Genomic DNA, 18,016 nt, shown 5'->3' with positions numbered 1-18,016 from the left:
CTTTTTGTATATGGTTTGCAAGCAGAAAAAGGATATTGCCAATAAAGTCAACATCACAGTGAGAATGAAGTATTGTTGGTTGGTAAGTGGTTTTAACAAAGATATATTAGTCTCCGTGTGTCTAGGTTATTCTCTGTGATCAAGATGTGCTAGCCTTTGGGTCTGGATTACAGTATGTCTAAGGACACTATGAAGGTGTATCAGCCTTTATGTGTCTAATTTATTCTCAGGAAACAAGGTAGCCCTAGGTTTAGGTCATATCCAGGGACACCCTTGTGGTTTCAACCTTGGCTGAGGTTCTATCATCTAAAGGTGGTTCTAGACTGCAGATATGCCTCTGCTTAATCAAATACCCTTTCAGACTAGGCAGTTATGAGGACACAAATGGCAACTCTATTTTAAATCCATAAAAGCATTCAAAAGGTGATATCGTCATTGCTAAGTTAAATAAAACATTCTACACAAATTATGTTAAAGTAAAAATGCCCTTCCAATTTAACTGAAAGAAACCCATTTTGCTCCTTATAAAACCTCTCCAAATCCTGAGTCACATTATAGTTTGCCTATTGGATTCAGGATGGTACACTGAATATAAATGTATTTTTCAACCAACATTCACACAAAAGAATGGTCAGAAATGAGAAACAAATCAGGCAAGGCAGGGCAGACACAGGGAAGCCATGTATTGTAAACATTTTGCGTAACTCTTTGGCTGGCATTAATTTTTGAAAGGAATGAATTGAGCACTTTTAGAAAGTGGTCTACTACTTCTAAGATGGTGATAAAACCTTGCAATAGGTGATGTCTGTAGTGATGTCCAGTCCTTGAAAAGGCTGCCGCATGTTTGATTGAATGTTAGTATATCGTAGCATACAAAACTGCAAGCGGGACCTTGATCAATCTCATCCAGAAAGTACCAGCACTTAAGTATGTACAGTATATCCAATTCAGGAACTGATCCAGCCAATCTGCACCATGCAAAAACACTGCACAACAAAGTTTTTGCTTCTTGAACACTGTTGGTTGTTTCTTATAGATTTTTGGGTGCTGATCACGAATATCACATCAAAATTTACCTATCACATACCATTTCAGAGAAGAGTTTGTCATGATTTTTTCTTATATTTGTATTCAAACATTTTCGCTCCCGTAAGTGACTTATCAACAACTGTTTGTGCAGCCTGGGCATGTCCAGGCATGGAATCAGGCCAGATTGGAAGCTGTTCTGTGGAAGATGACATCCCGGGCATGCCTGGGCAGGTCTGAATGAGCTTGACGCTGTCTCAGCAGGCTATAAAGGTGGCTTGCACACACGGATCCTGTTCATTTGGTTAATATAGATAGTCAGTGTGTATGTATAGTATCAGTATAGTAAAGTATAGTATCTGTAGCAATATAATAGTAAGTAAGCTTGATGCTATAGATGTTTTGGTGTCGGGCGATATGTCTCGTCAATGTTGTAACAGCCGTGATACATTCTGTAATATCTGTGGCGAATATACACTTGCGGCTCAGAGACGATGGATGACTGCTCTTGTGAAGAAAGCTTATCATCTGTATTTCGGCTGCATAATTGGTGATTAAGACAAGGAATGGGTACCTCACATTTGCTGTGCGACATGTGCTGTCAGTCTGAGAGCCTGGCTCAGAGGCACTTGAAAGACGATGCCATTTGCTGTTCCGATGATATGGCGAGAACAGAAAGACCATGTGATGGACTGCTACTTCTGTTTGGCTAATGTGTCTGGTTTCTCTGCCAAAAACAAGAAGTCAATTGAATATCCTAATCTGCCTTCAGCAATAAGACCCGTGCCACATGACGACAGTCTTCCAATTCCAAAACCACCAGAAGCCTCATGTATAACGGCGTGCGTAGAACTCACACTATAACATGGCGTAAGCACAAAAGCGGGAATGTGCGTACGCACAGAAAAATCCAGATGCAGGAATCTGTACGTACGCAAACTTCCACGTTCTTCCGCTACATAAATCCCGATCAGTGTGAAAAGTAATGCACGTGCACGCGCCTTCTGTCCCGCCCCAACTCCTCCCAGAATTATGCCTCTTTGAATATGCAAATCAATATAAATAGCCTTCTGTGAAAAGACAATGAGAAAAGCATGGGGGTAAATATAAGAATTTCAGCGAATACCAAGTAGAGGCAAAGGAAAAACATACTATTTGTTGGTTTAAACAGTGGTATAATCAACAAAAGAAAGTTGATCGAGTGACAGAGTGTTGGAGAAACTCGAAAGCTCAAGTTCACAAAGTCGCACAGTGCCCGAAATAATAAAGAAATCACATATCAAAGTCGCCGTGAAAAGGCGAGTCGTAGCCCACCATCTGAGTGTCATATGAAAGCTTATTAGGGTACAGACAAAAAATAGGCACACAGTGGGAAAAAAGCACGAAATGTCAACTTTAATCTCGAAATTTCCACTTTAATCACGTAGTTTATTTTGCCGTTAAAGAAGAACATCATAAACTTCATCTTAAAATCGTTTAATTTACTAGTTTCTCAAATCCCATTGTAACTAAAGTAGCACATTAAATGCTTTGTTCTGTATTTGATCTTCTATGTGCTCTATGTGTGTGAATCACAACCTGCTTCTTAAACGGGCTTTCTCTTTCTCCGACAGGACACATAATCCATTACATTTGTGATATTAAAGCTCTCTGAATAATTAAAATACTGAAATGTATACGTGATATCTTTTTCATGATGATAGGAATGAAAGCATGTTATTAAACATGGGAACACAGTGGCGCAGTGCTTGTTCATGTCTCACACAAGAGGCTTGCTGCGCCATGCGCGACCTTCGATGAAATAATTTATTACAGAAGTACTGTCTCTTTCAAACGTACTAACCTCCAATTCCTGTCCTTAGTTTTCTTTCTCCAAATACCCAATCGCCACACAATCAGCTGTGTAATAGACGTGAAGCCATTTGTAAGCTTAGAACGCAGATTCTTCAAAACTTTTAAGGAACATTGAAATATCTTCGTAGTACATGTTTAATTATTCTATCTGTCTATCCTTCCAGTGTCGCGTCAGCAACAGCATGAATACAACGCAATGCAGGAACAATCCCTGAACTAGCTAGCGCTGCGGCACCATGTCCTCACATGTTTAATTATTAACAATACAGATTATTTAAATGAAGTTAAAGTTTTATCTGTATAATATAATCAACATATTTTGCTGCATTTCATCTTAAAAATGATATCGTCATCATATGTAAATACGCGCTTTATAAAGTGGCGCAGCTTGTGCAATATTATAACTGTAGTGCAAGTTTACAGTGAGGTAATTGTACTTATAAGTACAAACAGTTCTACAAGGAGCACTTGATGGACTGATTGAGTGTGTTTATAGTTCTTGGGATGAAACTTTTTCTAAACCACGAAGTCCGTACAGGGAAGTCTCTGAAGCGTTTTGCCGTGGCTGAGGCAGCGTCTGCTTCATGCTGTATACCGATAATTCTCTTTCCAATCAGCTGCTGCTGTGATTCCCCACTCAGATACAGTGATATAAATACTCCGAGTGGTGCAGTGAGAGTAATATGGAAAAAGATGATCTGCTGTGGCAACCCTTAACGGGAGCAGCGGAAAGAAGAAGAAGATGCAGTGAGAATAACAACGCTAAAGCAGTTATGGTATTTGGAATACTATGGCTATTCCCTGGACCATTATATTGCTGCAGGTTAATTACAATCAGATGCATTACACTAATAAACAATATGCAGTTAGTTTCAGTGTATTTATAAAGCCGCGTCAGGAATATGGATCTAAGAAAGAAAGGGTGACTACACAGGAACAGTAGCACTGCTTTGACGCTGGGTGCCACCAGTCTGCAGAACCGAGCGGAGAAATTGCGTATGCCAGGATATGAGGTACCGTGGAAATGTGCATGGCTTTATGCCAAGTTTAGGTTTTATACATCGTGATTTGAGCGTGGAAACATTCGTACGCAACATTTCTGTGCGTACGCACCGTTTATACATGAGGCCCCAGAAGATTGGACCTTAGACGAACCAGATGAAGAAACTGCAATGTATGGTACTGACAGTGACATTGACCCGGATTTTGAAGTGTGCTCATCAGGCGATCCACATCTGATAACACAGTCTGAATTGAACGATTTGGTCAGAGATTTGGGTCTGTCAAAAGCAAGAGCCGAGCTGTTGGGTTCAAGACTGCAGGAATGGTGTTTGCTATCACCAGGTGCGAAAATCTCTGTGTTTCAAGCCGACATCATAATATAACCAAATTTTTTGCACAAATCGACAGTCTCTGTTTCTCTGCCTTGGGTCGTGATCACAACTCGGGAGAGTGGCGTCTCTTCATTGATTCGTCAATGTTAAGCCTGAAAGTTGTTTTGCTACACAATGGCAACATTTATCCTTCAGTACCTGTTGGCTATGCAGCATACATGAAAGAAACATATGAGAACATGGAACTGTTGCTGAAGCACGTCCAGTATAGCAGGTACAACTGGAATATCTGTGGACATCTTAAAGTCATTGCTCTGTTACTAGGACTGCAGCTTGGGTATACAAAGTACTGTTGCTTCATCTGTGAATGGGACAGCCGTGCCAAAGAGTTGCACTATTCTCGACAGAACTGGCCACTCCGTAAAAAGTTAGTTCTAGAACAGAAAAATGTGGCACATGAATCGCTTGTCGACCCGACAAAGATAGTTTTGCCTCCTCTTCACATAAAACTGGGACTCATGAAGAATTTCGTGAAAGCACTGAACAAGGAAGGGGAAGGTTTTCATTATTTAAGACAGATGTTCCCAAGAATAACTGATGCCAAGATCAAAGAGGACATTTTTTTTGGCCCCCAGATCAGACATGTTATGAGTGATAAGTGGTTTGAAGATCTTTTAGTTGGGCCGGAAAAAATTGTCTGGAAAGCCTTCAAAGACGTGGTTGACAAATTTCTGGGCAATTACAGAGCCCCAAACAACATTCAGCTGGTAGACAAACTTCTCAAAGCATACAAGACAATGAAGTGCAACATGTCACTCAGGGTTCATTTCCTCCACTCACACTTGGAGTTCTTCCCCGCAAATCTTGGTGCTGTCAGTGGGAAAAACAGTGAAAGGTTTCACCAGGACATTGCTATGATGGAGAAACAATACCAGAGCAACTGGAATCCATCAATGCTTGCTGACTACTGTTGGATTATTGAATACAAAAGAAAATCAGGAGCAAAACACTTTTAATTCTGTTGAATTTAATAGCTTATGCAAAACATAAATGTGACTAAATATGTTATTGTCAGTAAACATATAAATGACTGTTTCTCAGAGTTCCTACATGATGCAGTAAAACCAAAACTATATTTGTGCATACCTAGTAGGTACCTGTCAGTGAAATCTTGTCAGGAAAGCAAGTCTTTTCAAAAAAAATTATTGTGCAGTGAAACGTGTGGTATTTTCATTTGAGTGGTACATTAATTGACCATAAAGAAAATATTATGAGTACTGGATATATAGTTTCTTGTGCAGCACTACATACTGTAATTACCCATGTGCCACTACCAGTTAAGACAAGTCTTAAAGTAGCATGTCCCCCACATCAAAATGAAACCTTATGAAATAATAATAATAAAAGATTAATTACTACTTACAGAGCATTTCTATTTTCTTGATGGAAGAAAAAAGTACAAAGTATCTGCACAGATACATGGGAAAAAAAGATGTTCCAGATTATCTTCACACAATGGAAGGAGCCAGTCCCACTTTGCCACTGCAAAGCATGGTCAATGTGTGCCCCACAGACTGTGAGCGTGATAATATATAAATATTTTTTTCTACTTATTGTTACATTATGGCCACTAGTTGTATTTTGTTTGTGGTTGTGCTGTCTGCATTTTTGTTGTTTTGAACCATGATGGCACAGAGGATTGCAGGGCTGCTTCACAGCTCAGGTCACATTTTTGGCAATAATAAGTAATCCAGCATAACTGTAGTTGGCAGATGCTTCCTTAGCCCTCAGGGACATTTAAAACACCATTGCCCAATTATAATTGACGCAAAACTAGTTCAGTTCCTCCTCCTCGTCCTCCTCTATTGATTTCAATACATTGCAAACTCGCGGTGAAGCGAACTACACTGGGTTCATTCATCACTATTAGTTACTTAATATGTTTGGCTAACAAAGTTAGGGTAGTTACTCAAAGAAATTAATCTGCTACAATTTACTGATTTCATCTTTCAAATTGTAATGGGATTACTTCACTCATTATTTCCTAAATAAAGTAATTGCATCACAAAGTTTACTTTACTTTACTTTACAATATTCTCTAAACCCATGAAAATGTGAACCATTAAGGATGACACAAAAATGTCCTTGTGGTAATTAATAAGGCAAAGTCACCATTAACAGTGTATATGAATTCAGCACTTAAACAAGTAAACTAAATGACTTTCATTAGCACTGTGCCCTTTCAAACATATAAACCAGCAACTAGAGGCTCATATTTCACAAAAAGAATTCTTATTAAAATAATAAATCTTAACAATAAAATGCACTTACCCATTCAAACACTTGTAAACATGGAGTTGGTAAATAGTTAATTATTGCAAGTGTAGCAGCCAGCAGACTGCAGCACATATTGATCGTGTTAGGCCCACTACCTACAGTGTTAATTGTGTAACACAATCAATAAACCCAGGTCTCTTCAATTCTCCTATTTCAAATTAATAAATTTCTTTAAGCTAATGTAAATATGTCAGTTCTCAAGGAATAGGATCTATTCAAGGCCCCCTGTTATTTTCAACCTACACGCTGCCATTAGGCCAGATTATGTCAAAACACAAGGTGGACTATCAAGTTATGCAGGTGACAAGTAGCATTGCTTATATATAGCATTTGTGACCCTTATCCTCTGGCCTCTCTTATTCTATGTCTTTTTGAATGGATGTGTTCTAACTTCCTCAAGGTAATAAAGGAAAGAACTGACATCTTAGTTGTTGGTAAAAACGGAAATAATGAGAATATTAGAAATAAAATTGATACCTTAGAATTAAAAGTCAAGACAGAGGTAAATATGTAGGTGTAGTCATGGACTCTGACTTAAACTTTAAATCGCACATTAACCAGATTACTAGGACTGCATTCTTCCATTTAAGGAACAAGTTTGACTTACTATAACAACTATACGATGCTCAGAAATTAATTCACATTGTTTTTAGTCACCTAGATTACTGTAGTGCACTGCTAACAGGACTACCTAAGAAAGACACCAATCATTTGCAGTTAGTTCAGAATGTAGCAGCAGGGATTTTAACCCAAAAACAAAAACTGTTACATTGGTTACTCATGTCCTTCAGAATCAAATTTAAAATACTTCTAAGGGTGTATAAAGCTTTAAATAATCTTCCTGCATCTCATATTTTGGAGTGCATGTCCTCCTACATTCCAAATTGTAACCTTAGATCTTTAAATGGTAGTCTGCTTACTACTCCAAGAGGTAAGCATAAAAGAAGTGCCAGCATTTTGCTGTTTTGCACCACAAATCTGGAATACATTACCTATAGAAATACACCAGGCTAATATATTTTTAAAAATTCCTATAAACCCAGTATATTTTATTTCTACTCTTAATAAACTAGATAGGTATGGCATTATCATATTTTTAATGAATTTTCAATCATTATTAATTACTACTTTTCTGTTTTGTTTTCTGGTTTTTCTGTGTTGGCATTCTGCACCTCCACCAGCACCACTACCTGATCAAAGTCCTGTATGCCTGTGATATTTGAATGGAAGGGGGTGCCACAACTTCCTATGAGACCCAAATCATTAAATCCTCTAAGACAAAGCCAAAAAAACAATAAGGAACAAAGTAAGAACATTAATGCCCCAGTGAGGACATTCTTTTTTTTTTTTTTTTTTTTTTTTTTTTTTAAAGCTTAACTGGAGTTTTTTTTCCTATCCACCCTGCCATCTGACCTTATCATCGGACTTATCTTTAGAGGCTTAAAATGTGATACTACATACAGGTGGAATCTCGTTATAATGAAACTCATGGGACCATAAAAATATTTAGTTATACCGGAAATGTCGTTATAATGAATATGGGGAAATATGTATACTACTGTGACCAGGGTCACCATCTCTAACGGCAGCATCACAAGGACAGCTGCATAGCTGTTCTGCTGTGTCTGGTAAACAGTAAACCTGGGGCAAAGTATTTGGTTGCCCTCTGCAGGATCAGCCTTACTGCATAACATGTTTGTCGCACAATGTTTAGAACATTTAACATCAGACTCTGAAATTCTCTTCCTCGCACTCTCCTGATCTCTCTTCTCCAGAACGCGTCTGCCACATTGGTAAGTCTGAGCGGCTGGTGTTTTTCTAATCTGAAGATGGCTGTTTAAGCAGAACGATTGCCTGTATTGCAGCCCCTAACAGCTCCTATTTTGAATGAAGTTGTGAGACTGTACTTACTTTCTCTATACAGTAATAAAATACTTGTCTTTCATGCAACTCTGTGACCCAAGCTCGACAATACCTGTATAAAAAAATGGCGCTTAAACTGCAAAAAATATTTTATTTGGAAAGGAGACACTAGATTTAACTTCTTTTTTTTATAGAAATACAGGTATGAAAATACAGCATGCAAACAAGATGTTAGATGTAACTTTTTTTAAATAGAAATACAGGTATGAAAATATGATTGAAAACGAGACATTAGATCTTACTTTTTTTTAATAGAAATACACGTAATGAAAATACAAAATGAAAATGAGACATTAGGTGGAACTTCTTTGTAACAGAAATACAGGTATTAAAATACAAAATGAAAGCAAGCTGTTAGATGTAATTTTTTTTATAGAAATGCAGGTATGAAAATACAGAATGAAAACAAGACATAAGATGAAGATGAAGGTGTGGTTCCAAATGCTTTTGCCACATCATTTTTCTTTATTCTAAGCCAAGCCTTGTCAAGACTGCCTGAGACCGGAAATTTCACAAGAGATTGTCTCTTTTTTTGAGATAGCCTGTTGCAGGGTTCCCGAGACTTGGAAAGTATAGGCATGGCATTAAATATTTTTTGCATCTCATTATTATCTTTGGTGGCCATTTTTGGTTGAAAAAACTTTGCTATATTGAAATTTACATTTCATTAAAATGAATTTCGTTTAACATGATATTGTATGAACGTTTGTCCAGGTCCACAAAAAGTATTTGTTATTCTGAAAATTTTTTTTTTTCAGTATTTGCTATAACAGGATTTGATCTGTATAAGGATTATGTAAGCATGTGTTCTTTTTTTTGTGTGTGTGTTATTTATTCATTGTTATTCTTATCTCATTTTTATTTGGCTTTGTTTTCTTAATATTTTTTTTTGACATCTTGTAAAGCACTTTGAGCTGCAAACTGTGTATGAAAATGTTGTTGTTGTCGTTGAATACACACCACGGTGATGCAGTGATAGCAGTGAATTTCAGCAGGTTTCACTCCCTCTGCCCAAAGAAATCTTACCACAACACATGGTTCAACAATGGTGCCATCCTACAGCAGAGCGTTCATGTTCATTTGATCTTGGCTTCAAGTAGAATAACAGCAGAGTGCTGCACTGTTTGTATTTGGACAACCCATAAGCCATTGTGAACATTTTGTATTGGGTCAGCTTCTATCCGTTTTTGGTTACCATGTAACTTTCAAATTGCCATTACTTTTTGATTTGCCCTTGTAACACCCAGTACATCTCTTAAAAATATAATAACAAATGCTCAATAAATGATTAGCACATTAGCCAACACACAAGCTCTTATCCTACCCATAATGGCCAGTGGTTGTATTAACCACATTAGCATTGCATTTTATTCCAAAAAAACATGTAAAAAATGTTGCATTTTTTTGGCATGAAAAATTACATTTTTGTTAAATCTCAAAACTATAATAATGATACAAATAATAATAGTAATGATGAATAAAAAATAATAATATGAAATGAACAATAATAACAAAGTAATAATTACAGTAATTATAATACTACTAATGATGCGAAAACAGTATACACTATAAGCTCAAAATGAGTCATTTGTGTGGTAAATCTTAAATCACAGTGTGTTTCTTTTCAGATTTTCTTTCCATGCAGTTAAGAGTGGGATTGTGTTTTTTTCCTGTTGGAGGAATATAATAAATAAAATGTCTACTAATAACACGCTTTGGATTGATCCATGATGTGCTGAGTCAACAGGTGTCTCTTTAGTGGTAGTGTGGATGATGGATGTGCAATGATTTGTTCTAAAGGCTAATGTGTAAAATTTGCATGAGATACAATATTGCCAGCTCTGCAATGCATTCCAAATGTGCTGTTCCATCAGATGACTAAATATCTTTTTGTAGTATTTCTTTTGTTGCCCCCGCATAATGGGACAGAAAGTCAATTCTTGATCCACACAATCTACGGCACCCATCATGCTATTGTAGTCGACCACAGCACAAGGCTTTTTAACCTGCTTGTTGCCTTTTGCCTGTACAGTGATTGTAACTGCATTATGTACAGTGCTAAGAAGACAAACATCTTTTTTGTCCTTCCATTTCAGCGCAAGCACTTTACCCTTCAGGCAAGCCACAATGGTTAGGACGCACTGTTCCATATGCATCAGTCTTTATTTGAAGCAAAATGTCAAGTAGCTCCGCTGAAGTATAAAAATTGTCCATGGTTACACCTTGATCCAGCAGAGTATCTATCAAAGTCGTCACAATGCCATACTAATTGTATTTCAGATTAAACATTGTCCTTTTCCCTGTGTGCAGAACCAAATTCCAAATGTATCCCATTTTAGTTTCACAAAGCTCTAAAGCTTTATGCTAAATCTTGCTCTTTTTGACGAGATGTACTGACAGCACTTTTACAGCCTGAGTGATTTTTGGTTCTGACGCTTATGCAAGATGCATCTGTACAGTTGCCGGAGTGACACTTGGGACTAACGCTTTTAGCATTGTTTTCGCAGCCCGAGTAATGCTTAGGTCTATCACTAAGAAGGCTACATTTGGTTTTACATTAATCTCCTTCTTTGACCCAAATAAGATTATATGCACTGTGATGATGAAGATATAGTTGAACTAGTTACTTGGTTAAGGAAAGAAGTCAATGTGCAAGGATAATTATTCTTTTTGGTTATATTGTTGAGTTCATGGTAGTTGCTATACAGCTGTAAAGAACCATCATTATTTTCAACAAGGAAAAATCCAGCTCCCACGGGACTGCTGGATCATTTGATAAAACCATGTTGAAAATATTCTCTAATATATTCCTCCATTGCTTTAGTTTCTCATTTTAGGGAAAGGAACCCAAGGCAACAGATCAGTGTTGCAATCATACTGCCCATAATAATAATAATAATAATTACTGCCCAGAATAATAATGCATTTTATTTATAGGGGCATTTTACATTAGCAGTAAATCTCAAAGTGCAACATAAAAAGATTAAACAAAGGCAAGGCAAGATAAAAACACAGATAAAACAACAATAATTATAGCATTCTTGTTAATATGCTTTCCTAAATAGAAAAGTCTTTAGCTGTTTTTTAAAACAACCCACAATCTGCTGTGTTCTCAGGCTCTCTGGTAGGGCATTCCAGAGCCGTGTAGCAGCGGCTGCAAAGGCTCGGTCACCCATTGTATGATGTTTGGTCACAGGGGGGCAAAGGCAGTGGGTATTTGTAAAACGGAGGTTTCTTGTAGTGGATTGTAATATAAGGAGTTCTTTAAGATATTGTGGAGCATTTCAATGGATACACTGGTGAGTAAACAAACAGAGTTTGTATTCGATACGGAGATGGATAGGGAGCCAATGAAGTGACCGAAGGATTGGTGAGATATGTTCATATTTCCGCACCCTCATCAGGATTCTTGCAGCACTATTTTGAATTTGTTGGAACTTTTGAAGGCTCTTGTTGGGTATCCCGATGAGGAGAGCATTACAATAGTCCAGTCTGGATGAGACAAAGGCGTGAACCAGCTTTTCAGCATCACAGAGGGAGAAGTAGGGACGGAGTATGGCTATGTTTCGGAGATGAAGGAATGCAATTTTACAAAGGTGATGGACATGTATATCAAATGACAGATCTCCATAAGGAGATCAGCCAGAGTCTTATCCTTGGCTGAAGTGTGTATTGTTTTTAATTGATTTTTTCTGATATTTATTATAATTTATTTTGTAAATTATGTTGATATTTTTTGTTTTTTCTTTTTAGGTACATGTATTTATGAATATTTTATTTATTATGTAATATCTAGTACTTTCTATTATTTACCATGTATCCTTTATGTTGAGTTGTAGCTGTGGACTCAACATTAGCTTTATTTAATAAGAAGCATTACTTTCCGTTACTGTTTTGGCATTGAGGTTTTTTCTGTCTTATGATTTGTGCATTTTTTTCATTATGATTTAGAATTTTCTGCTCACAAATTAATGTACTATTCTGGTTTCTGGATTTGAGTTATTCATATTAAAAGGCAAACTTTTTTATTCCCTTTTTCTTTACATCCTGTCTTTGCTTTCTCCTTTGTAAAATGTTTGTTTTCTCAATAAACTATTAAATATTTAAAGCACTTTGTTTTTTTTTAATGGGCCTGAGGATTTTTTCCTTACTTCCTTTGTAATGTTTTTGTCTTTTAAGCTCCTGTCTCATTTTTGGGCCTGTGTAGTTTGGTGCCTTAAGTTTGGGGCTTGGCTGCTTGAAGTGCTGAGGCCTGTTATTGTGTTGCACACCAGTGGTGAGGCTTTTCACTTTTTTATATTTCTGAGATTTTTAATTGCCAGGATCACAACAGTTGTAAGGATTTCTGTTTACTGAAAACATCACTGATCTCTTCCAAATATGGATGCAAGACTTCAATTGAAGAGCACTGATCAAAAGTCACCCCAAGACAAGATTTAAATAGCGGACAAGTCAATCCGAGTTGCACATACTGTAGCTTTAGCCACAGTAATCCTAACCTTTGCTTGAATTCAGGAGAATCAAATATATAGCCATATTTCTTCCATAAAAGACACCCAGTTTGGAGAGTTATAGCTGGAGTAATGGAGTCTCCTAATCATTTACTTATAGAAGCTCCTTCAATAGATGAAATCAGTAATTTAAATTTTAGAGCAACTTTTAGAATACTTAATTTGTCCACCAAAATTGAACAAATAAAATTACCCATGGATCCCGAGTCAGAAATCAAATTACACATTGATGTGCACTGGTACTGTTAACTGTTTTTTTTCCAGAGTCATACAACCTTGTTCAGTTTTAATGAATTCATGTTAAAGATGGCAGACATTTATGTAAATTTACTTTAAAATGAGCTTAACCACCACAGTATGAGCAAACCTTTGCTATTCCTACTTTATTATTTAAACTCACAATGTTAATATTCTTATAACAATCACCCTCCCTGCTGTACCTATTGTGCATAACATTACTTTTTTTGCTTACATGGGGTCATTATTGTATTACCCCAATTAAGTTCAGGGAAGCAGTGATTTAATATTTTTAGCCACATCCACACTCTCCTTTACTATGCATCCTGTAGCTTGTGCATGTCCTTTGCACTCTGGTCTGAATTTTATGGTCCAAGATTATGTACTACCACTTTAATGATAGACAGTCATTAAAAAGGAAATACGAAAAAATCATAGTCAAAACAGACTCAGGTCAAAACCAGGAAGATAAAGAGCACCAAAAACAAGCAAAGCCCAAAATGTTAAACAAAAATGAAAGTTTAATCTTGTAATTTTACAATCTTGTAATTTGTCAAACACATAAAGTGAGGAGTGGTGAGATTTTAGTAAGTGCAGTCCTTAAATGTGACATACTTTCTGTGTAAAGCTCTTTGTGAGTAGTTTTGAGATGAAAATCAAAAGCTGACTTTAGGCAATAACACAATCGTCATTTGATCCCAAAGGAAATGCATTCCCAACATTCTCACCGCCTTTCAGTTATTTAGCAACTGTGCTATGACCTTCTGCTTGTAACAAGTTAGAAAATGCATGCATCAGCTAACATTCAGGTTCCTTCAAGGAGTTAGCCTTTTTGTGCAGTATTTTGAAGTTTTGTTTATTTCATTAAACGTCACATTTTTGTGTACTGAATGTTTTGTAACAATGAGACTATGAAAGACTGTGATAGCGTGTATTAGTAGAGTATAGTGATAAGTGAACCTGTCTGAATTTGCTTCACCTCGAGTCCAGTGAAGTCATGAAAATGTTTGGGAACTTTTGTCAAACTCAGTGAAATGTTGATGTCAACAGGAAGGAGAAACCAAAGCAGTTCTGAGTGGATTAAAGTGGTGCAATGATCTTTTAAGTGACCCAGAGGACTAGGAAAGAGTCTGCTGACTATGATGGACCAATTTTTGTAGCCAAACATGCCACCCTGAGATAAAATGAATAGAATTAAATATTGGAACAGTAAATATTTTTTCTGCGGTGGGTTGGCACCCTGCCCAGGATTGGTTCCCTGCCTTGTGCCCTGTGTTGGCTGGGATTGGCTCCAGCAGACCCCCTTGACCCTGTGTTCGGATTCAGCGGGTTGGAAAATGGATGGATGGATAAATATTTTTTACAGACAGAAAGCACAGATTCACTAAGGCTTGCAAACATATTCTATTCAAACATTCAGTTCTGTAGAAGATACCCTTTGATTCTCAAACTGAAAAGTACAGTTAAGTTTTTTATTACCCTGACGCTTTTGCTTGCTTACTGCCACTGCTACTAAATAAGCATAATACTAAAGTGTGAGGGTTTGTAAATTCCTTCCTGTTTGTATCAACTGCAGAGCACTCTAGGTAATATTATTAAAGGGGTAGGCACACATATTACCTACAGGTCACATACAAGTTCATACCAAAAGACCATCGAACATTGGCTGCTACAGCTCTGTGATATCATGCTGGCCTTGCAAGTATCATGGGGCACTGGAAAGAAAAATGTTCCTCTAAGCCTGTAGCACAGCAAATTTCCAGGAACATATTTGATGAACACAGCATATTCACTGCAAAAAACGCTTATGGAGAATTTCACACAGTCAGCACAAGTAAAGTACATAAAATGCATGTCTTTGAATGATATTCTATTAATCATGTAATTCAAAAATTAAGCCAAACAAAGTATCAGTATGATGCCATTTTAAGTTTTGAATGGGACAGAAAATGAACTCTATTCTGTATTTATATATGTATATATGTATCTGTCATAGGCAAGTCCTTACCCTTCTATACGGTGAGTCAGATTAAAAATCCATGTCTATACCTTTTCTGTGAATATTCAATTTTTATATCTTTAATAGAAAATGTGTGTGCTTTCCTTTCTTTTTTGTTGTAAAATGGCATTCTTCACATTACTCAATTATTTTTTGTACAATTTTTAAAATTCTTTCTCCACCTCTCTTAACAGGGACCTCCCCACACACATCACCCCCTATAACACCAACATCAGTCAGCAAGCAATGTCACCCACTAACAAACTTTTCAAAGGGAAACACTGCATTGGCTAGAAAAGTAGCCTTTGAGGAATGGTGCCATTGGCTAGAAAAAGCTGATAGATAATGTTCAGTGACCACAAGAATTTAACTTACCTGAAATCCACAAAAATTAATACCAATCTGCCTCAATAGTCAGTTTGTTTCAACTAATTTAAGACTGTAATTCCACAATGAACTGTAAATAAAAATCAGAAAGCAAACTCCTTACCCTGACAGTCTGAGAATGAAGAAATAATTTCTTAACGAGGAACAGTTCTTTCTGCTGAGTGATTTCTTAAGCATCTCAGAATTACTTCCAGGAATTGCAGTAAGAATTGCTGAATTCTTTTTCTAGTCAATTCCTAGAAGTAACTGAAGTACTAGGGTGTTGTACCGTGTTAGCCATTATGAATGTAGAGAAAAGCCAAGCAAAATGACACCTTTTATTGGCTAACTAAAAAGATTACAATATGCAAGCTTTCGAGGCAACTCAGGCCCCTTCTTCAGGCAAGAAGTAAGTTACAGGATTACATCTTGCCTGAAGAAGGGGCCTGAGTTGCCTCGAAAGCTTGCATATTGTAATCTTTTTAGTTAGCCAATAAAATGTGTCATTTTGCTTGGCTTTTCTCTAGAAGTAACTGCAGAGCTTTCTTTAAACATTATCCGAATAAACATGATGGGTGCATTTGCAGCCTGTCCTTTAAGAAGGGGTGTCTATAAAGAGCGTGTCCCAGTGTTTTCAGTATTATTTTAGTTATTATTTATCAATTTACAAACAATTTTAAAAATGTATTATTAGTGTTTTGAATTTAGTTTACAATTTTTACACCACCTTTTTGTTTTCTGGGTCAATGACATTCACAATAGTTAAGCTTGGATGTCGACATATTGTTTATAGTAATGATGTTCGTCGGTAATCACACAGGTATGGCAGGTGGCATTTTATTGGTGGGATATATAATGTTACCAAGTCACCACTGTTTAAGAAGGTAGCTAGCAATGCTGCATATCCAAGTGTTTGTTTTTGATTATAAAAATCACAGATCAATCAATAATAGAAAGACATTGCTCTTCACTTTGTACAGTTTCGTTGTAGCGGGGCTACATAGTTTATAGTGTTGTCAAATGTTAGTACTGAGTGCGTCTTGTTTCCATTGTCCCGTTTGCTGTTTATGTGTGTATCAGTGAATGATGGAAGGAGACCGCAACCTCAAACCTGGAAAGCACCTGTTCACTATTAATCAATTACAGCCGTCACAGGACTATTTAAGCAATCAGGAGGGAATAGCCGAGAAAGGAGAGAAGAAAGGAGACCATTTTTTTCAATCACGGATCAGCTTACTTGCTGTTTTTTCACATCACGCCTTTGCACCAGTTTGTTTTTCATTTTGCTGGACTGTCTTCCATCCCTCATCTGCAGAGACCCCGGGGTAGAATCGTCATCCACCACACGCCGAGGAATCACGGTGAGGTTGCTCCAATTGCCGGGAAAATCAAACGACTCATTTATCGCTAGTTCAGTCAACCGTATTCAGGACAGTTTTTATAACCGGACTCAAGTTCACGATCATTCCGTATATCATTCATTGTTGTTGTTCGTTGTTTGTTGTATGTTACAGGGGCAAGGGAGGGTTTCGTTGTATTTATATATGGTGGTGTCTCATTGTTGCTGTGGTGGAGGGATATTTATATTTATATATGTTTCTATTTTTGCATTTGTCTTATTGTTTCATTTAATACATTTAATCAGTTTCATTTTACATATCTGCTTTTGTGTACTTATATTTACACCGTCGATTGTGGGGGAAAAGTTTAATTTATTAGAGGTATGGCTTGATAGTTAGATTCATACTCAGTAAATTATCCAGGCCACAGGTCTTGGAGGTGTAGCTGTCGGCTGGGTAAGGGGTCGGTTGTTACATCGTTACTCTTTGTTCTTTTGGTATTTTGTCCTAAAAGCCTAGCAATCAGCTCCTGACTATGGAAAGAATTTATCTCCCGAGCACAACATAATTTTCTTTTCCATCAGTCATAAGGAGACGAGATGCCACAAGGCTCATGTACCTGTGTACTGTGCATCAGCCTTAGCATTGTGCTTGTGGAGGCATAGCATATTGCTTTGACAAAACTGCCTGGAGAGACATCAAAATGTCTACCTGTGGTGGCAGCAGTAACGACTAAGACTGTCAAAATTTTGGATTCTTTTAAATTTTTTTCTTTGCATATTTTATTATTTTTTTCCTTTTGACGATTTGTTATGTGACGTATCTGATACCCCAATTACTTTTAATTTTGGAATTGTTTTCAGGAGCTAAAATAATTTTTACATGCCTTGACGTGTCACCATTTTGTGCACCTGTCATTTAAATGCGGGCATTTGTTGGAAAGGACATGCCCCTGGAAGTCTTGTTTTGCGTGATGTCATTAGCACCGTGCTTTTTAAACCAATTTACCTGTAGGGAAGACTTTTCAAGATTGTGGATTAAAAAACTTTTCAGCTACTTTGCAAGTTAAGAGTCTGGTTGTCTGATTAA

This window comes from Erpetoichthys calabaricus, chromosome 8 (genome assembly GCF_900747795.2).
Source record: "Erpetoichthys calabaricus chromosome 8, fErpCal1.3, whole genome shotgun sequence".
Classification (NCBI taxonomy): Eukaryota; Metazoa; Chordata; class Cladistia; order Polypteriformes; family Polypteridae; genus Erpetoichthys; species Erpetoichthys calabaricus.
This window is presented reverse-complemented; position numbering follows the sequence as displayed.